Source organism: Drosophila sechellia, chromosome X (assembly GCF_004382195.2).
Source record: "Drosophila sechellia strain sech25 chromosome X, ASM438219v1, whole genome shotgun sequence".
NCBI classification, from domain to species: domain Eukaryota; kingdom Metazoa; phylum Arthropoda; class Insecta; order Diptera; family Drosophilidae; genus Drosophila; species Drosophila sechellia.
In genome coordinates, this window is record NC_045954.1 from 3,403,848 (window position 1) to 3,425,355 (window position 21,508).

The 21,508-nt window shown below is 40.4% G+C and overlaps 1 protein-coding gene across 6 annotated transcripts in view; it reads left to right on the forward strand.

Moving 5' to 3' along the window:
• Positions 1 to 21,508, forward strand: part of LOC6612577 (allatostatin-A receptor) — a 67,763-nt gene that overhangs the window by 9,844 nt on the left and 36,411 nt on the right. For 2 of the 6 annotated variants that reach the window (XM_032725153.1, XM_032725150.1), the window contains exon 1: positions 11,137 to 12,401. The exons of 3 other annotated variants lie outside the window; for them this stretch is intronic. The gene's annotated coding sequence lies outside the window, so the exon portion shown is untranslated. Of the gene's footprint in view, positions 1 to 3,762; positions 3,782 to 11,136; positions 12,402 to 21,508 lie in introns of those variants that run through there. One more of the 6 variants, XM_032725152.1, reaches the window with a different exon arrangement.

Consider the following 21,508-nt stretch of genomic DNA (forward strand, 5'->3'; position numbering starts at 1 on the left):
TAAGTGACACTTTCTTTCTTTTCCCACCCGGCCATATATGTTTGATGCAATTTTCATAAAGTTGTCAAAACTTGGTAGCGCCTTTCATTTGTGCTTATTTTTATGCCGGTTTCATGCGCACCACTTTTTTGGCACTGCAAAGTTCTTTGGCATATAAAAAGCAAAAGTTTAAACAGTTTACAGCTTACTGCTGGCCTTTGGGGCAATTCGAGAAAATGGGGGCAAAGAAGACGCGTTTGGGGTGGAGAACACAAATTTATGTGGCCAACGCCCAAAAGGCGGCAACAGTTGTTGAAGTCAGGGGCCGAATTTTTGGTCACATCAAGCATACGCACTGTTGTGCGCCCCGCTTTCCATTCCCATCGAATGTCAAAAATTAAACGAAGCAATAAATTACGGCGCTGTCAATGTGCGTGAGTGTGCGTCTGTCTGTGCTTAAATATCCCTTTATATATGCAGATTTCCCGCATCTTTTAGCCACAGTGTAAAGGGTTACCCGATACCCTGCAATGTTACCCCTGATCTCCGGTTAACTTCGGGTGGCCAAGGTTCGATGAGCGGATTGATTTTCTATGCAGGCTTGTGGGCCCCAAAAGTGGACATCAATCATTTGGTCATTTGGTTTTGGGAGACTGACGACGACCTAAAAATTGTTTCGAAATCTTCAAAGGATTTGGTCAAGTACCAATAAGTTATAAGTTATAAGTGCGTATGGAAAAATACATTTTCTAAGCTTGTAAGGGCATCTTGCCATCGGTATGGCAATCCAAGAATTTTGTTCCTCAAATATTTCCTTTCTTTCGAATTCGATTTGCCAGATTTTCAACTATTTGGGATTTGAGAAAGGAAGAGAGCTGCAAACTTCTGATAGTTCTAATAAATGGGTGCAAATGTTTAAGACTTCAGCGTCCCTCGGTCATTTCGTTTAGCTTGGCTCGGGTTGACAAATTTCAGCTTGTTCAAACGATTTGGCTTGATTAAATATTTGTCATAAATGCCTTTTACTTTTTTTTATTTATCAAACGCACCCTCGTGTTGGTCCCCATGTAAATGTGTTCATTTTGTGCCCGATTTTCCCTGATTCGAAACATAATTCGGTCTTGTTTAATGCGCATATTTATTCCACACCCCCGTTTTGTTGTTTTTTCGGATACTCATTTTTATTTTGTCGTGTATTAAGTTAATTAATGCGAGGCATAAGCCGTCGCTTCTGCCATTTAGCTCGTCGTCCTTGTTGTCCTTCGTCAAGTCAATCACATGATAACAGCGCCAACAAACATTTCTAATGTTTTCCAACTTTATTTCGGGGCCATTGTGCTGCTTCTTTTTTTGTTTTAATTAATTTTGCGAGGGATTTGTGTGCGGCTTATGAACTTAAAATATTTAACTTCGTTTTCCATTTTTGGACGACCGCCCAGAATTGCAAAAGAACCCAAAAACAGTAAGAAGCCAAGGATAAGTGTTGGAAACAGACGACGAAAATGTCGAACTCAGGTGCTGAGGGTAGTGAATGATTGAAGGGACCAAAACTCTTGGATATCACTCATACGACATGTTCGCAATAAGGGTTACAATGAAATGGGCTAATTTGAAAATGAGATAATTTAAGACATTGAAATCACCTATACTAATACGATTTCTTGTGAACAGAAATCAGTAGAGCCACCGAGTGGAATACTCACTTTTCCGGCAAATGGAAGATTATCCGAGGCTTTTCTGCTTTGCATTTCCTTTTAACGCCATCTACTCTCCTCTCCGTCACTCTATTTTCTCCCTTTCCCAGACATACAGACCATCGTATTCTTGGCACCCACACATTGACAGCAAATGTATTCCACATATTTAAATGCTGCCACTCAATGAAGCCAAGAACAGAGGCGAAAAATATGCAAAGGCAAGAGGAATGTCCTGTTCCTTTGGCCAGCGGATATGTTGGTAAAACAATATCAAAATGTAAACAAGTCACGATAAATATCAAATAGGCATACGTCCTGCAATTGACATTGTGTGTGTACGCGCGTGTGTGTGAGTGGGCGTGGCTGGGAAAATTTTTTCAATTATATTGACAGCGGCAAAAGTTTTTCCCACACGCCACCTTCTATGCATAAATTTAAAATCACAGAAAAGTTGCCAGCTTTTTTGTTATTTATGTTATGCTTGCTACAAATGTAAGAAGAACTGGGCGTGCTCCGTGTGTGTGTGTGTGTGTTTCCTTGTGACATGTGTAAATTTGATGGGCGTAGCAAATGCTTAATTCAATACGCATCAACAAATAATTTATGAATTTTTATTGAAGCTGTGCTTCTGTTTTGATGGCGAGCGCACAGCCAAAAGAAATATGGATCATAAATTATCCATACCGAAAAATAGATGCGAACCGAAATGCTGCAGTAAGCAAAAGTATACATGTTTATATATGTTTTTTTTCGGGTTTTTCACGGCTTTTCTCAGGAGTGTCAAGTGCGCTCTTCTGACATAAATCCTGGCAGGTTTTTTGTATCGCCTCTATTACCGTAAGCAAAATAGATAAATTTTTTCGTGTAAAATGCCGATACATTGTGGTACGGTGTTCAATATCTTTAAGATAAATGTACTTCTATGTAGCAAAAAAAAATAGATCAATAAAAGGAAGCAATATATATTCATATATTTAACGATATTGCTTACCAGGATAAGATGAAAGCATCTTAATGGGCCAATTCCAAAATGAAATGCAACGCTTCCTTCAGTTCAAGGTTAACATTGTTGTGCTATTTATAATTACCTATCACTTTCTGCAACCCTTTCACCCCATAATAATCTGATATCAATTTCAGTCGGGTACACACGATGGGGTTCAACAACATTGTCCACAAATCTCGGCGAATATAAAGCCATCAGAACGGGTGAGGTCAGGGTCAGGAACCCGTAAGTCGCGCAAGTCCGAAGGGCAAAGGAGAGGATTTCTGAGGTCAGGTCGCGGCACAGTTGATTAATTCCCCATTTTATTTGGCATTTTTATGAGCCACTGCAGCCAGGGCCGAATCTTTGCTTCACCGAAAGCTCCTGTGCCCTGTGCTCCTTCGGTTTCTGCCTTTCAAAACGTTGCGATTTCGTTTGCCTCGGTCTCGGGTTTCGCTTTTCGGCTTGTTTTTATACCACCTATCAAATTTCCACACGCAGCACCAAGGACACTTGCAGAAATAATCATTAAGATATCAGGTTCCAAGCCAAATCGAAGCAAATTTCATCATTACCTCTCACACATTTTGTGAGTAACCCCAAAATATACCACTGCTATATTGCTGCAGGTGTTCCAGCTATTAGATAGCTTTTTTTCTCTCAGTGTCTGGACTTGATTTGGTGGTGTGCAAAGTGTGGCCAGAGGTGGGTTACGCTGAGCCGTTTTTTTTTGGGACAAAGCGATATTTTATTTCACCATTAATCGTAAAAATTGTTCGCTTTATTGCTTTGAAAGTGGTTTGCCGTTTGCCGGTTGAACTCATCTTCTGCATTTTCCCCAGAAACTTAGCATGTGCCCCTTCTATTGTTCTATTTCATTTTATTTTACTTATTTCGCTTACAGAACGACAAAAACAAAAAAGCAAGAAACACGTACCTACCGAACACAAAGCAAACATCGCCAGGTGTCGGAGGAAACGTGGTAGAGGCTCGTCATGGCAAATGCTAAGCATAAATCGTCGTATTCCTGTAGGCCGTGTATCCTTGTCCAGGATATTCTATATCGCCTTTGGCTTTGACTTTGACTGATGGCTGACAGAAATGCGTGCGAGGCGTGAAGGTGAGGCCATTGCATTGCAGCTGGTCCCATTTATAAGGCTATATATCATTTATTTCATTTATTTTTAACATTTTCCACGTTCTTAGCATGCATATTGGCAGCAAAATTGAGCAAAACAAAGTTAAGAATATACTCTACTCTACTATCGCATTCAACCAAAATAAAAGCAACTACAGTACTCTCGATTTGATAAAGCAATAAGAAGAAGAGCACAGTTTCAAGACCCGAAAGAATGGAAAATCAATTTCCATAATTACGCTCACAATAGTGACCGTAAAAAGTGCAAAATCAGATGTTGGCACTATGTAAATATAAGCTCGCCCCATTTTCACTGCCCAAAAATTGAGGCAACAAATTTATTTATGCATTCAATTAGCATACCATAATGAAGGCGGTAGGTGTGGCCAGGGGCGTGGCCAGTTGCGATTCGACCGGTGATTGAGAAAATACTTTAAAAAACAAACAGCTGGCGTTGAAGAAAAAACAAAAAAAAAAGGAAAAACGCTGCTGTCTGCTCTTTTTGTTTTGTTTTCCTTATTTTCCCGCTCCACCAGACTTCATCCTAGGAACCTAAACAAATTTCATGGTGAGGTCTTTCTCAGGAACATGGCCCCCGACTTACATTCTTCCTTATTGGAGTACTTGGCAGCCGCATTTATTACTCATTTACAGACATTTTCGTCTTTGCTCCTTGCTCCCAGGTCCGTTTTTTATTTCGCTTTGTGCAAGCTTTACTTTTGTTATTTACTTTGCCCGCGAAACGAGCAAAAGTTTCAAATCTTTAAATGAATTTAATATGCACAAAGTATATGAAAAATGTTACAACGGAGGCTGTTTTCGGGCGGCTTGGTTGTCGGATGGGCTGCCTCCTTCTTCATCATGGCCCATCATCATCTGGCGGCGGGTCGTCATATATATGATTTCTGGATTATGTTTATTAATATGCCGATATAATATGCTTTGCAGCCCCCCATTTGCTCAGTGTGGGTGGGGGAGGGCGTGGCAGCTGCTGGATGGCGTCGTCCTGACGGCAGCCACAACAACCGCAAAAAGGGTTCCAGAACTGAGATTGCAGGACTAGGTGTACGGCACCAAATGGGGGCTTAAAGGGCTTCAAAATGGGGCCCAAAGGGGCCTGGATTTTGTTTTTTTTTTTTAACACAGATTCGAGGTTGCTTTGAGCTCTGCTGCTAATGTAACACCTCGCTTTCCCTCCGGGATGTGCCTATATTGATGGAGGAGGGCCTTTGAGATTGATGGCAGAATCCTGGCTGAGATTGCTTGTATTGCATATTTGTATGCTGCAATCGACAGATCTATTTCAGTGTTTGCTTAACTCAAGAGCTTATATGCTTTTTAAATTCAAATTAATATTGTTTTTTTTTTCGCAGAAAACAAATATTTTACAATATCAATGTTATCTAATTAGAGCCCTGAATATAAAAATCAATGGAAGGGTGAACAATTTCGATTTACTTCCCACTCCGTTGACTGTTGAAACGTTTTCGACTTGGTGGTTCCCGTTTATTCCCCAGTCGCCTAGTCCACTCTCGTCCTTAGTGTTTTAAGACGACTTAACCGTTGACCCAGGCATCCTGTTCATTGCCTCGAGTCGTCGCCTCCGCTCTGAAGAACTTTCACATCACTGCGCATTAATAAAGCATTAAAACCAGAAACAGAGAAAGGGACTAAGACGGGTATTATTGTCCAGATTTAACGAATTGTGAAAAGGCAATTCCAATGAAAATGAAATATTTATGGCATCCACCGTCTCCATCAATTCGGGCCATATTTTATTCAACGTTTTCACATGCGGCCACGTGGCGTATGAGCAATGCACAAACCAACACCCACACACCCATTCGAATAGGTGGGCAGTTGGTCCTTTGGAATGCGATGGCTGCGATTACCAATCAACATCGTAATGCGAGTTATGGAGTAGCACAAACATATCCCATAACAGAACATAACTAATCCAGGGGAATGTTAATCTCCAGGCAGCAGGAGAGAGCCAGTTTTGTCCCGTCGGTAATGAGATGGTGGTGTGTCTGGCAGAGTTTATGCGACATCTTAAATACTTTATTAGCTTATATAGACGAAGGCATTTTGAACAATAATTAAAAGCTTATGATATTTGCACATATTGGTACAGTGCATAAGTAACCAAGTCGTATACGTGATATAGTCTCCAATCGGGCCATATCACGCACACGCCACCGGTTATCTGCCAGGTATATTTCTGCATTTTTGCTGCTCTCCCAATTCGATCATTTTGTGCAACTTTGGTTTGCAACTTTGGTTTGGCGAAATTTTTAATTGGTTGGATGAACTGCGAATGGAGCCCAATGAAGTCAACAAAAAACCGAAAAATGTAGCGGCACTGAATGAAATATTGCTATTTGCCCGCTTTTCGTTTCCAATCCGAATCATTTTGGGCACTTATAAGGGAAGGTTTTCCAGCTTTTCCCACCCCTTCTCTTCTTCAATCCCTTCTCCGTTTCAGCTATGCTGCAGAAAAAACCGCTTAGCTAATTATCAAACTTAATTTGACATTTTCGCCAAATCTACCACACAAAGAAACAAAAAGAGGGCAGAATGACGACAAAGAGAAAGCAAAGAAAACGGACAGATTTTTCAGAAACATTTAAGGAATTAATAAAGACATTTGTTTCAGTTCGTTCACCTTTAGTTGCCCAATTTATTTATTTTCCTTTTTTGGCCTCTAAAAAAGCCACTTGGCAGTTCATTTGGTTTGAGATTTAGTTGATGGAGAAATGTATTTGGGTATATTGGTTACTGACTTAAACATCAACTTCTATGAACATGTAATTTTAATTCTCAAAAGAAGGCCTATAGCAAACATAACACTGCGAGTATTTGTGCAACTTGTGTTTTTATTATTCCTCAGCCCATGTCAGTGGCGCAGCAGAGTATCTTGAGGTCCTAAATGGTTACTTAGCACTCTAGACTATTTGCTGGCAGCCTAAGTAGCTTTCACCCATACATTGCGGAGCTGGAGCGGGGGGCTGGAGAAGGACCAGTCTGGGTGTCCAGCATTTTCTTGGCTGTTGATGTAGCCTAATGTGCTTGTATTTACTTAAACGCACAAACGACTTTCCCGCAGGACCCTCTCGTCCCCAATGTCCTGCATTAGGGCCCACATCTCCCTTTCTAAACTCCCTCGGCTGATGAGCAGCAAATTGAATTTTATTGACTTGATTCGCGTTGGCTGACCATTCCTGCTCGGCGACTCTGTGTGCTGGTGTGTGTGCTCAATAAATTGATTTCTGATTATTATTGCATAATAAAATGACTAACTCCGTGAGGAGAAAAAATGGCAAGGAACGCCAAGCAAGGGAAATGCGAAAAAAAGCGAAGTGCCCGCGTAGTCAGAAGTTTTAATGAAGCGTATTAAAATTTAATTAAATAACAATTTGCACAAATGTAAATAAACATGGCGCTGCTTATGTAAAGCAGCCCACGACCAAGCAGCTCCGCCAGGATATTCTCTTGGCAAATGGCAACTGGCAACTGGCGACGGGCAACTGGCAACGCCCTGTGCGGCGAACTTTGGTCATTAAATTAAGTGCACGAGACGCCGCCGTCGATGGCGCTTCTGAAGATGGTGAAAATGGATGGAAAAATGGAAAAGGCGGAAAATGCGGGGCGAGTGGGCGCTCCGGTGCTGGGTGGAAATGCGGCAGCCACAGGTAGAAATGCGGAAAACTCGAGGGCAACTGGCCACATCCGAATCTGCTTAAAGATCGAAAATAAACTGTCATTATGTTTACTTTCATGCTGCGACCCAATTTGAATATTGAGCAATTTTTTAATTGCGGATTAGGCTGAAAAGCATCGCCTTAATTTAATACGGCATTTAATATGATTTTTAATTTCGCACACATTCTGTCATGGACCAACACACAGGCAGCTTCAAAGGAGGGTTACGCCCTCTCCACTGCACCACGCACCCTGGTAACTGTTTTAACATCGGATCGCATCACTCATACGCAACGTTGAGAGCGTTGCTTTTTTCACTGTGCCTGTCTGTTGCTCCTGTGCGTGTTTGTGTAAGTGAGTGTGTTTTTGGGCGTGGGACTGCGTACGTGTGTGGGCGTGGCAGGTAAGGTCTTAATTGAATTTGCTTTTTTCCAGTTGCGTTGGCCGGGCAACACCCCTTCTTTCCAACCACCCACCTTCGCGCCCAAAAATTCCAGCTGAGCCTACACACATAGGGCATTTTTGTTGCTTAATAAGAAAATTAAATAATTTTTATTTCATTCCCTGTTGCCTGTTGCAATTTCCTCTCGTTATTTGATTTATGTTGCCTTCTACATTTCGATACAAAATTCGTATATATTTTGTGAATATCAAGTTTTCAAGTGAAAATGTAAATATTCAGATTGCATTAAGACCTTAAGTCTTAGTTTGGAAATGAAAACTGAGCCATTTAAAACATTTGAACAGCAATGATACACATTTCGAGCGATTTGCTTTTAAATACATTCAATTCAATTCGGACAACCCATAAAAACGAAGAAACCAGCAAAATTTTAAGCGGCTTGAGCTCAACTTTTTATGGGATACCTTTTGCTGTCACACTTTTTTATTCCCAAGCAACTTAGTTTCTTATCAACTGTTTGCACTTACACACTTCCGAGCTTCTCAGCCTGTTAAAGGAAACCAAATTAAAGTGTTCTAATTTCTAATAGGATTTCACATTAAAATAAGAATATAATAGATATCAATATGCATACCAGCAAAAAAGAGAAAACGAAATGAATAATTCGGTATAAGTTTTCAAGTTCAAGTTCGAGAACAGAAATACACAAAAGGGCTCAAAAGTCGCTGGGTGATCATGTGAAGATGATTTCGAATAGCCGACATTGTCAATGAGTCAGCGGTATATCAAGTGACACAGAGCTCAAAGTATATCAGGCTAATGACTGCGTTTCGTGTTCATTAGACGGCGCAGGCCAAAAGATAACGGCCACGTTAACTAAGGTGGCCGAAATGGGGACGAAAAACCGCAGGCGCGGTGGAAAAAAACGAACTTTCAACTTGTCGCCATGCCAAGGAGTCGGGCTTAATCCTTTTGGGTAATGGCTGGTAATTATCCCTAATTAGTTGTAAAATATTGAAGTGAAAGTATTTCGGTTTTTTGCCATTAGCAAAAACTTTTCCAGACCCTTTTCCGTAATAACGATAATCATAATAATGGCATAAGGCTGGGATACTAAGTAAAAATGCGATTACATCTGCGCATCAGCGTTCCGTGATGAATTTCCCTAGCCTTTTGTTTTTGATTTTCCCTAATGTCATTTTTCACAAGTCGAAAATTAATTACCAAACAAAATTCATTACGCACACACTAGCAACGGGGTGGTAGTGAATAGTTCAAATTGATTTTAGCCATTATGAAATTTCAAAAAAATTCGCCATTAACTAAGGAACACCACAGTCCATTTTAACTATCTGATAAATTTAATTTGCTCTTTAGCTGAATGTTATTAAAAAAGTTTCATATGCAGTGAAAAAAATAAAACGGTTTTATCATGTATTCATTAAAACACTTGGGACACCGTCGGGTGTGTGCGGTGTGTCCGTCGAGTGAGCAACGGGTATCTGATAGTCGTGCCACTTGACTTTCGGGTTCTCTCTTGTTTTATACTCAAGAGTGTTGACCAGAACACTGTAGTTCCGCTCTATTTTCTTTGGCGCGTTTCCCGAAGCTGCGTCATAAATTTAATTAACGATAATATCCACGCCCGCTAACGCTAACGGGCAATGTTTTTTGGTCACAGAACACGCAGGTGGGTGGCAATGGGTGGATTTGGGTGGCTATAGGTGGTTTCAGGTGGTTGGGTGGCTGGGAGGTTGGGTGGCTGTGTGGTTCGCCAGAGTCAACCTGCTTAAGTGACATGCAAAAAGCAAGCAAACTGAAGGGAAAGTGGTGCAAAAAGAAAACGTGGAATGCTTTTAAGCGAGAGTCACGCGTCGAGCGGTTTGCCTTTCTATCCTCTCTCTACACTGTAAAAAACCCGATGAAAATCACTGATAGTAGAACAATGAACAAAGAATATGAAAGCATTTTGTAAACTGAAAATAATGAAGATTTCTAAATAACTTGAATTCAGAAGTATTATTACAAACATATGCGATTTTCCTCAGTGTCCCACCATCCATCCTTTGTGTTGCACGTTACTTGTCCAGCGGAACTTTTAGCCCAGCTTTTCCCGCCAACATCCTAAAAATGGTGGAAAACCAGGGGGTCCAAAGTGGGCGGAACAGACAGCTGGCAGGCAGACGACACTTTCCATCGTCATCACCATCTTCATCAACTTGCCCGGCAGTTTTGCCTTTGGTTTTTTGTTTTTTGCAGCCGGAGCGACGGCTGCTAATTAAAATAGTATGCAGACAGCATCAGCTTAAGTGCAGCTTTTACGGAGAAAATGTTTTTCCTTCTGGCCAAAATGGGCCGCCGCAAGTGAGCCGCGTGACAGGAAAAGCCGAGAGCAAAGTGTTAAACGCTTTGAGAAAATGGATGTCATGCGATCAACTAATGATTATTATTAAAGTTATTTCATGATATTTTTCATAATTTTCTGTGCAGTTTCCCTTTCAATTTTGCACTTATCAGGCTCTGAACCTGTCTCTTTCTTTTTCTTTTGCCCTGAATTCAAGCCACCGCAGGTGTTTGTGGTCATTTCCCAGCTGACTGTTTTTCTCCATTTCCCTGAGAAGCTTGTGACTTGCCTTAATTGCATTTTCCTGTAGTTCAGTTTTATCTTCCGTTTTTGTGCCTGTCACTTTTCGCCATTGTTTTACGAGCCAAGAACTAATGCCAACTTAATTTTCCAATTTACACAAGAGCAAACAATGGGAAAACACTTGGCTGGGGGAAGTGAAGTTTAATACGCTAAACGGGGGGAATGCTAATTTATTTTAATTTAACCAGGCGCTTTCCTACTGCTTTCCTCTTCTTACAAGTGCATTTTTATTAGGACTTTCGCCAAAAAGTCGGCAACAGTTTTCAGCTGCAGCTTTTCTATGACCAAAGCCCTCAAAATTTTCCATCGGCTGGGATTTTGAACAAAATGCACGCAACTTAGCTTAGCTGCGACAAATTTATTGTTCAGAGTGCATTACATTTTCCCAAGACCCACGGAAAATTGCCAGCACTTAAATAAATTTATGAAAATATGCATCGTGCGGAGCGTGTTTCATGCAATTCTCTGGGTTTTTCCCGCACCCAATGAAAATGCTAATGCCGAAAAAAAAGGAATGGCTGAAGTAAAATCAGTTAAAGTGCTAGATTAGTTGGCCATTGCTCGGTGGCAGTATGAATTTAAATTTTTGCTCGGACGGCGAGTTTGTCCATATTAATATTGACTTAACTGCAAAATAGTCTAACAAAAAGGAAAGAGACTTTCCAAAAGAAAGATACGTTGCGAGTGATATACCTTGAGTTCAACCCTTACTTTAGCTTATGACGCAATTCACATGCGTTGGCAACTTTGCCAGCGGAATGGCGCTATTTTTCATCAGCTTTCCAGCCAATTGACTTGTTTGTTTGAACTTTGAACGTGCAAATTTTCCATTGTCATGTGTCAATGGCCCGCCGTCAGTGTTACCGAACACCGTTGGTTCCCGCCACCCATTTTCCACCCCATTTCCAACACCGAAAGTCTTTGCTCTCTGCTGGAGCCTGAGTCAAATCACTTGCAATTTGACTAGACGATGTCGCGACATTTTTTTGTTCTTTCAACGCTTTGTTTTTATTTTCGACTTGGTTTTTGTATTTTGAAGATTTTTTTTGGTGATAAATTTCCATTGCTGCGTGCGGGTCACTCGGCTGGATTTATTTTAAACTTTTCTCGGTTCTTCTTGCCGGCTCCCTTTCATTTTTTTTCAGCGGTGATCCCACGGTAAACTGAAACCTGACAGTTTTCTTATTTATTTATTCGCTGAGAAATTGCATAGACAAAGTCGCGGCGCTTTTCCGCCGGCGGACCTTGTGCTCTCAGATTAAGCCAACTTTATCAACTTAATTTGTATACAAATTCATATATTTCAAAATATTTTCACCTGCCGCTTTTCCTTTTCCTTTAGCTCGGCTCTGGTTCATTTTTCACTGCCATTATGGCCTGCGGAAAGTTTTCGCGATGTGTCCTTGCTGTTTGAAAATATTGTATTTGAAACTTTGTGAAAAGTAGCAAATGCTCTTTGTCAGTGGCGTTGGCACTTTCCCTGCGAAGGGGGGAGGGGGCTTGGTATAGGCACGTGCCATAAGCCATTTGTCAACAAGAAAAACTGATTGGATTCCACGGCTAAGTGCGGTGGTTTTTGGTCCTCTAGTTTGGCCGAGAAAACGCTTAGAAGCAAAATGTAATCACACTTGGTTAACGCCAGTGAGTGGAGTGCGGCAAATGAAAATGAAGATGAAGTTGGGAGAGCTGGATAGACAGTTGGAGGGAAAACAAAAGAAAATCAAGGGCAAAGCCGTTAAAAGGAAAGCAATTCAATAATAATTGCGTAGCCCCGTTTCGACAAAGTTTGCCAATTAATGTGGAAAATGCCTGAGGTCAAACGAATCCCTTTGCAAAAGTGACGCAGAAAGGTATGTTGGGCCTACTTAAATTTTCATTTTGCACAAAATACATGCAAAAATTAAATTCTTAAGACATTATAAAACTACATATACTACATTGTCCATAAAAATATTAGCTTATCGAAACATAAATCAACAAGTACTCGCACAATAAAATTTGTATAAGTGTACCACCATAATGATCCCAACTTCAAACCATTTATTTTCAGTTTTCCCATTTGGCAAACATTGCCAAAAATAAATTTGTTTGTACTGCAGCTGTGCGTAAAGTTCATCATTTCAACATGTTGGGCCTTTGCCTGTGTTTTTCTTTCATGAAGCCAGGGCCTAGCTTTAATTAGCTTTCGTCCTCTGGCAACAAAGGGTTCAGAGCGGGCGAAAGAAAGTGGATCCTTTGGCCATGGGTTAAAGAATTAAATTTAAGAATACATGGGTTTCGAAACAATGGGTATTCGTACATCTGCGGCAGCATTAATTTCTGTAATTTGCATCGCGTTTAGTGTTGGTAAACGGTGTTTAATCATTAATCATTAAGCACGCAGATGAACCAGTTGAAATAGTTTCATACTAATCGTTTTGCGAGGACACATGGATTACCTGCCATACGATATCGGTTCGTAATGGCTTTTAATGAAGAGCTCGGTGCACAACTGCAAATGCAGGCCACACACATTAGCCAGAAGTTGGACTCCATCCTGTTCTGTTCTGGGTCACCCAGTGGCATACGGGGCGTATGCATGATGTAACAGAGTTCAGTCCTTTGCAGCATTTGAATGCTGTTTTTCTCTTTTTTTCTTCGCTGGGGAATACAACGAGTGAAGAGGGTACGCACTTTCCCCGAACGGTAAACAAGTGAAAAACATTTCCATTTAGTCCACACACACGCACACAGCCAAATAGAGATGGAAAAACACGACCGTGTATTTGCCATGTTTTTAATCCACTTGAAGGCACTTAAGGCAGATCACAGCCAAGCGTAAATGCGCCAAGTGCGGTGGGTGGAGCCAAACAAATTGTACAAGTTTAGATAACTACCGAGCACCCACAACCCCCTTTTCAGCTTGTTCAAACTCATAATTCCGATAAAAAAGAGAAAGAACACGGAGCGGGGAAGAAGCTGCGACAGCGCAGACAACAAATGAATTTAGGCAAAGGGTCAACATAAATAAACGACCCAAGGGATACTCTTGAACGGACCAACAAGATTTCAATCTCGAATAAATTAAAAAAAAAAGAGTCAGAAATGGTCAAGTGTGTAATAATAAAGTGCTTGCAAAAACCTTTAAAATCAAATCAAGTTGTATAAATTTTTGTAAAATTAACAGTTTGTCCTATATGATCGTTGATATCCCGCACTTTCGCCATGAATATAAAACAATGTATCATTTGGAAAATGCGTGTGTGTAAACAATAATAACAGTAATAACAACTATACTCAATGGCAAATGACAGTTCTCAGTTCTCGCTGAAAAACCAAGACCCCCGCCCCAGTTTGCCGCACCCCGCCCATAGATGGTGCATAGATTACGTTGCCATTTTCCCTCGGCTGACTCAGCGGAAAAGCAGAAAGAGAAAACTTCTGACAACGACACACGTCTAAGATTACATGGGCGGTAGGGGAGTTTTCGGAAAATAGGGTCGACCAAACGGGCGGGGGGAGTGGGTTTTTACTAGCTCCTGATCGAAGGCATTTTCCATGACGGGGAAAACGGAACGGAAAATGGCGAGGCACGTTCGAAGCTTCACTTAATTAAGCGCCTTTTTGTCTGCTGTAAGTTGATAATTGAGGTTTTGCCGGTTTTGCGGCATGCAAAAGTCCCTCCCACTCATCAAACAGCCCATTTCCTGCCGACTCCCTTTTCCGCATTTCCCCCACCAAACTTATCCGAGTCCCAAAATGTGAAAAGTAGTAACAAAAGGCGGGCAAAAGAAGCCGCCAAAATACGATTGAATTTCCCACAAATAATAAAGAAATAATTCAATTTGAGCCCCTTTGTTTGCCAATGGAAAAGTTTAAAATAAAATCGAAAAACAATCTATCTTTGTTGGCCATAGAAACACCATTAAGTGGACTTAGAATAATTACAAGTATATTTTGTTATCTTCGATACAATATAAGCCAGAGATTTAGTTGTTATATTGTATATTTAATGCAACACAAGCCTTTTTGTTTAACCCATTTGCCTAGTTGCGAGCTACGATTGTAGTCTTAATTTATCATTAAATATTTATATCTGGAATTACATATAAACTAGGATTGTTTTCCTTGATAAAATTCCCAGTGCTTAATGCTCTAAATAACAATCAAATTCTAATTAAAAACTTTGTTTGCCTGCAGTCAACAAATGCTTAAAAATATTTTCAGTTTATTGTGCCAAAAAGTTTACTATATGGCCACTGGACACTGCATATTATTATATGTTGAAATTTGCGTTTAATTTTACGCTCGTATATGGGTGTGTGTGTGTGTTTTTTTTTTTTAATAGAGGTGTGTATATCTTGTTAGCCTTATATAAGCCGGGATTTCCCTTTTTCCACCTTTTTGCAGCTTTGGTGCAATGCCACTGTTACGAAACGTTAAAAGCTTTATGTGGATAATGTTTTTATGTCGCCTGGTCAGGAGTGGAAATCCCGACGATCCGGGTCCAACTTCTTGGCCCCTTATGGCAAATATTTGTATTTGCTGCCAGTTTGCCGCAACCTTTGGCTACCTATGCCTCATTTTCCCGCAAACCATTTTCCCTCCTGGGAGACACAACAAATATGCCAAGAAGTAGATTTGTCCGACTGAATTAAAGACTAAATTAAGTTTGCTGATCCCAAATTGATTACGTCCAGTACAGTCAACACTTTTAATGTTTAAACTTGCAAAAGATACAGGGACAAGTGTTAGAAGGAAAATAAGAAGCACTTACTGTGCAATGAATATAAATTTAATTTGATTAATAATTCTTTAATAAAATGTACTATTTTCTGATTAAGAACTTTGCATTTTCTTCAGGCTTGCTCGAGTTTTTCCAAAACTTTTTCTCAACAACTAAACAAAAACTTAGAATGAATTGAATTTGAATTTGCATTTTTTGCGGGTTATGCTGGTACGCTTAGTGGCTGTATCCTTTCGGGCGAAACTTTGCCAACTTCATTTTGCAGTCCAATACCATAAACGCCAGAGACGGCAGCAATTTTTTTGTGAGGAGGGGTTTTGGTTTTGTCGGGTTTCGCATTGATTGAGCTACGTGCCGATGTGATGGCACCTGATCGTTCCCCAGTTTGTTCGATAAAGTACGCAATTTTTTGGTACAAATATTTGCAAGGCACTTTAATTCGCCCGCCGCACACTGAGCGAAAAACTGCGAGAGACCAAAACCAAATATGTTTCTTCGTTTCGGTTATTTTCGCTGGGAGATGAAGGGAAGGGGCGGCAAGGGGCTTTTCATGCTCCGTGCGCCGTGAAACGAGATACGACACTCTCACTATGTGGAAAATGAAACAAGTTTCGAAAAAGCCGGGGAAAAGCGGAAGGGGAGCGACATCGGTGGCGAGGACAAAGTTACTCGAATGACACAGAAGCAAGCTGCCATTAAATGTAGACAGGATACGTCCACACACTGTTGTCCAAAGCAGCACTAAATATCCGAGATATTTACGTTTAAAAAAATTATAAAATTAGCTTATTGTAAAGAAAAGGATTTATGTAAATAAATCTATTTGACCAATATGTAAACCAATATATGTAAACAGTTTAAGCTTAGCCTAGTAGAATTTAGCTTAAATAGAATTTTTTTTAATTGAAATACATTTTCCCGTATTCCCTTCATTTCGCTGCTAATATTGTGACCCCGGGTGTGGACCCCGCACTAAAAGTGACATGTGTAACACCTTGTTGCCGGTTATAAAAACCACAACAGACTGAAACGCCACTCACAAATCGCCTTCAAGCGTGAGATCCTTGCAGTCCCTGGAGTGTGAAGGAGTGCAGCTCGGGGGTTAAGTGGGCGGCTTTGGAGGGGCCGTTTAACACACGGCATACCCCGCACACTTTTTGTTGTTACAAATTAGCTTGGCGACCGAGTTTACCTTTCTTTTCTGTTTGATTTTTTTTAACCTGTGGTTTGCTTTTAACTTGACAGCAAACGGAGCATATAAGATAAAGGACAAATAAAACTTGTGCAACCCCCACACGACCCCCGCAAGTGTAAATTGTTTTATTGACATTTTGCGTGGAAAGCTTGTGTGCAGTTGTTGTTGCTTTTCTTGGGCATTTTAAATTTGCTAATGAAGGTTGTATAAAAAGTAGTATAAGCCCCATTCGAAACAAAAAAATAACAGCTAGCAAAAGCTGAAAATGACTTTTACTTCATTGATATTAACAAATGCAGTCACCATTTTAAATGACCAAATTCACATATTCATACACTTTTGAAATGCATTCATTGAAAATACAAGCCAAGAGTCACTATACACATCAGGTGGCAATTGTCGATGCTACCCGACTAACTAACTTATTTAGTGCCATTCCAGCCAAGATAGAAAAAACGAAGAAAAAGCCATTGAAAATTCACGAAATCTAGCACCGCGCGATTTTCCAGCTTCGGGGAAACAAACGTTGTTAGGAAAACATTGTTTGTTCGGCTATTTTCTTTTTCTGGCTAATTAGATTTCGTATTTTGTAGCATAACAATAGCTCCCTCAACATATAACCGTCTGATAATTGGTGGCATAAATCATGCGGGCCACGCGGCGTATGCGCAACGTGTGAATGTGCAAAATGAAAATGAAACGAAGCGAACAGAAAAAGCCGCTTACAAATTGCGAGAATGGAGCTTGCCAAAGTATTAATAATAGTCGGGAGTTTGCCCCATCGCAATCTGTTCTCGTTGTAACAACCAACAAAAAGGTGGCACCGTGACACGCGATCTAGGGATTCGATATTATATAACATTTTTTTTTTTGTAAAATGTTGCCTAAATTGCAAATATTCATAATATATGATAGATGGCCAATTGTATTTGATATTTTCAATATATTCCTGAACCAATCAATATCAACGTGCTATATTTCAAGTAAATACCTTTTGCTCCACTGTTGCGTGTTGAAGGCTAATGAGCCCAAGTGCAAGCTCCTGCTGTGAAGACTTCGCTCTACTTTGCTTGGCTTTTTCCGTCGTAAACGCTTTTCCGGGCATTTTCGGTGGCTTTTGGCATCGCCTCCGCTGGGGAAACACTGCTCTCCACGGAGGGAGAGGAGGGGTCATAATTCATTTCCACATAATTTGACTTGCACACGCGCGCAGCGACAGCGCTGAGGATGCCAAAGAATGGATGTCAGTCGCAAAACACTGTGGAAATGTAATCACAATCAATTCAATCGGTTCGCTTCAAAATACCAAATTAATGGTGCAGAATTAAAGTTGTTGTTAAGGATATTAAGGATCCAGGATCCAATGCCTAATCCAGGATACAATCCCTAACTGATATTGTCGATTAAAGTGATAAAAGGTTTCTCGTGGAGACCAAGTGTTTTTTCCAGTGAAAATTGTACACAGAGCGTGGGGAGTGATGGCTCGGGGGCGTGGCACCTGTTTGCCCGCCCCCAGCGTTGCCGCAGACAGCTGTCACTTAAATTCACTTCTCGTCTGACAACTGCGTCGAAGTGGCATCCTGCCGATCCTTCGCAGGCTTTTAAGGACCAGGGGCGTGCCTACAAAGGGGTGCGGACATAAAAGGGGATTTTTCTTTTAACAAGGGGTGCGCGCGAATTGTTAAAAGCTTTCCGCATTCGATTTTTCTTTGTTTTACCATTTTTACCCGGCTTCAAATCAATATCAATATAACTAAAGGAGAATCCATTTGCGAGAAATTAAGTAACGCGCCCAAACTAAATTTCTGAACATAGGTATGGGTATAAACAAAATCGTAACAGTAAGTTGTTTTGGTTTTGGAAACAATATGAATAATAGGATTTTATGCGAAACCAACTACAGGATTAGGTCTTACAACACTGGCTCTTCTGAAAATTTCCGCAAACCATTTTGCCTCGCAAATCCTCACTCAATTTGCCTCAGTTTGCCTCTTCAATTCACAAATGGATATTTCTGCTCTGCATTTATATACATTTTTTGTGAGGAAATAGGATTGCATACAAATGTTGCATACTTAGCCGCCCGTTTCACCCCCCCCCCCCCCCCCCCTCCCCCCCCTCAACCACGTCGACATGCTCCAGTGTCTGATCCGCTTGCGTTGTGTGCGAAATTCCAGTGAATTTTCGCATTAAATGCTGTGCGTGCTCTCTTAACAAACGAAACAATTTAAATGGAAACCCTGTACCGCCAAGTGGGGTACCGCCATGGTGACGATGAGCGGGGGCGACGGGGCTGAAGATTCATTTGGTGGCCATCATTGAAAGTGTCAGAAGACAAAGTGACTGCACAATTGACAATCTCTGGCTGTCCTTTGGATTTTGCTCCTCACAGTTCACTCAATAAAATTCACGACTCGGCGACAGCGATAGTGCTGAACAGAGACAGACTGACCGACCAGAAAGAGACGAAAGTAGGTGTGAAAAGTTTCGCAAGAGTTTATCAGTACAAAAAAGAATAAATAAAATGCTGTAGTCGACTATCATGTGCTCTGTTTATAATTAATATACAAACGCAAAGCTTTTCAACCACAAATTGGAAATAAAAAATATTTGAAAACTATCAATTCAATACTATATACTATGTATTTATACACTTTACTAGCTAGTACAATTCCATTGCTGAATAAAGCCATGAATATATAAAGCCAGCTTGTTAAATTATTATCTCGAACAGCTTTTTGTTGCAGTGCATTAAGGATAATGCTGTTCGTCAATGTTTTTAGTGCTTAATATCTGGGACTCACCTGAGTAATCAGGCAAATGACAGTCATAAACCACTAAACATGAAAAACGGCGAATGGAAGCCATTAAATTGTTGAATTTGAAATTGTAGCTTGTGGTGTCATTTTAATGCGTGCATTTTATATCACAGATCCGTCATTTAAATGTTATCACTTTCATTAAAATCCTAATATCGCAACGAGATTTAAAGGATTTAAAGATTTAAAACAACTCCTTTTTACACAAAATAAAAAAAGCTAATATACTCTTAAGGCACCCATTAATTAATCCATTAACATCGAATATTCCATTTCATTCCGTTTGATTTAATTACTTTGGCTCACTTCATTCGAGGTCGGTCTCCAGCCGTCACTGTTTTCCTGCAAGCTGTTGACCTACAAATATATTTTCTCTATGCGAGTATTTTGACTGGAATACATCGATCAAATGCTCCATCAGTCAGTCTAGTTGAGTGAAGTTTTGGGTTTGGTCCGGGACATTAGTCAAAATGCTAACTAAATATGGCTTCAATTGTTTAACTGCTTCTGACAGCGGTTAGTTGAGGGAAAATGTTAGCAAAAGGGCACAGGACACAGCCGCATTTGCTCATGATTGAATTTTGTAGAAAGCGAAAAAAAAAGAAAGCGAGAACACGAAGCGTTTATAAATCATCGGATTAAAATAAAAACAAAACAAAAGGCACAGCCGCCTGCTCACATTTATTGGCATTAGCCTCGAAGTTGTCGACGTCCGTGGCCAGCTCATTAATCTTAGTTAGCCCACGATGCTCTATATACTCTATATAGCAACCAAAGGACCTCCTCCCCACCTGACCTTAACCCCTTGCTGGCCGCCGGGGCACTACCGCTTAACCCATTCTCGCCGCTCGAGAGCCTCTCGCTCACAACTTTACACAGTTTTAATTCAGTTTAATTTGTTGGCTGTTTATCTTTGTGACTGAGCTCCACAGCCCGGTTAAAGGACCCTCCGCCAGCGTGTCCTTCACTCTTTAAGTTGGTTTAAGCAGCTGTAAGCCATTCATTTTCGTCGAGTACCTTACTCGCGCCCTCTCGCTCCCACGCCAACTGCAGTGGGAAAAGAACGTTTGTGAATCATTTGGAAAATGATTTCTTTGCAGGCTGGAAGTTTTTAAAGGAAAACAATGCTCATTCCAAGCGTTTTCATTTGGGCGCTTGAAGTGGAGCTATTTTCTATTAGAACAGCGACGTACATAGAACTTCATTTGATAAAAGCCCAAAAAGAACAGAAAAACCAGAAGGTGAGAAGCCAGAGAAATATCTGGATGGGTAAACTATATAAGTAATTGGTGATTGTGTTGACGGCACGTGTCCTGCGCAAGATGGCCATCAATCAAACCATCAAAGCGGCTAATCGATTGAAGCTGGCCAAAGTCAAGGACTCGTCACCGAAGCTAGGGCCAAAAAAAAGAACGTTAGAAGCAACACAATTTTCTAGTTCATTCAACTCAATCTTTTTAATTTATGTATATTAAAGATGCTCCAATTTGCTGCGCCATGTTTACTTTATTAACTCCCGCAATTGTTTCCGAACTGGGAATAACTTTATCACTAAATTGGTTACCAAAATCGCCTCCATGTCTGGCTATATTTTTACTTTGTTTTTTTTTTATTTTGTGTGTTTTGTAAGCACTTTTTGGCAATTTTCCATTTGGGTTTTTAGGTTGCTTTTATTATATTTTTGTTCATTTCCAGGGCTTATCATTTCTATGAGGATCAGAGCATAAGCCAAACTGGGGTGTGGGCAATGGGAAAATCGCACAGCAGAGGCTACTGCAATTTTGTTGTAATTATTTGTGGTCAGAGTAACCCCCGATTTCCTTTTCTTCTTTATGTTCTTTTATCTTCTCTTGGTTTTTTCGACTTTTCCCAGCACTGGCAATATATTTTCTATTTTTAAGACTTGTCTGTTTTTGTCCTTTTGCAATAGTGGCAGGGGTTTATGGGGCAATGAAAACTAGAAAAACTTTAAGCGAATAGCATTGTTTTATAACAAATTCTTCTATGCATACTACTAATTATAGTATAAAGAGTGTATATAGAGTGCCCATTTTTTATATAAATATTTTCATTTAATTTTCAACATCATGCATACGTTGGACAAGAGCGCTCAAATTTTCCCCATTGCTGTTTGCACATTTTTCGATTTCCATTAAACTTAAGTTTATCGCTCGGAGGTCATCGGGCGCGTCGACTCCCGGGAAAACCTCTGTTGAC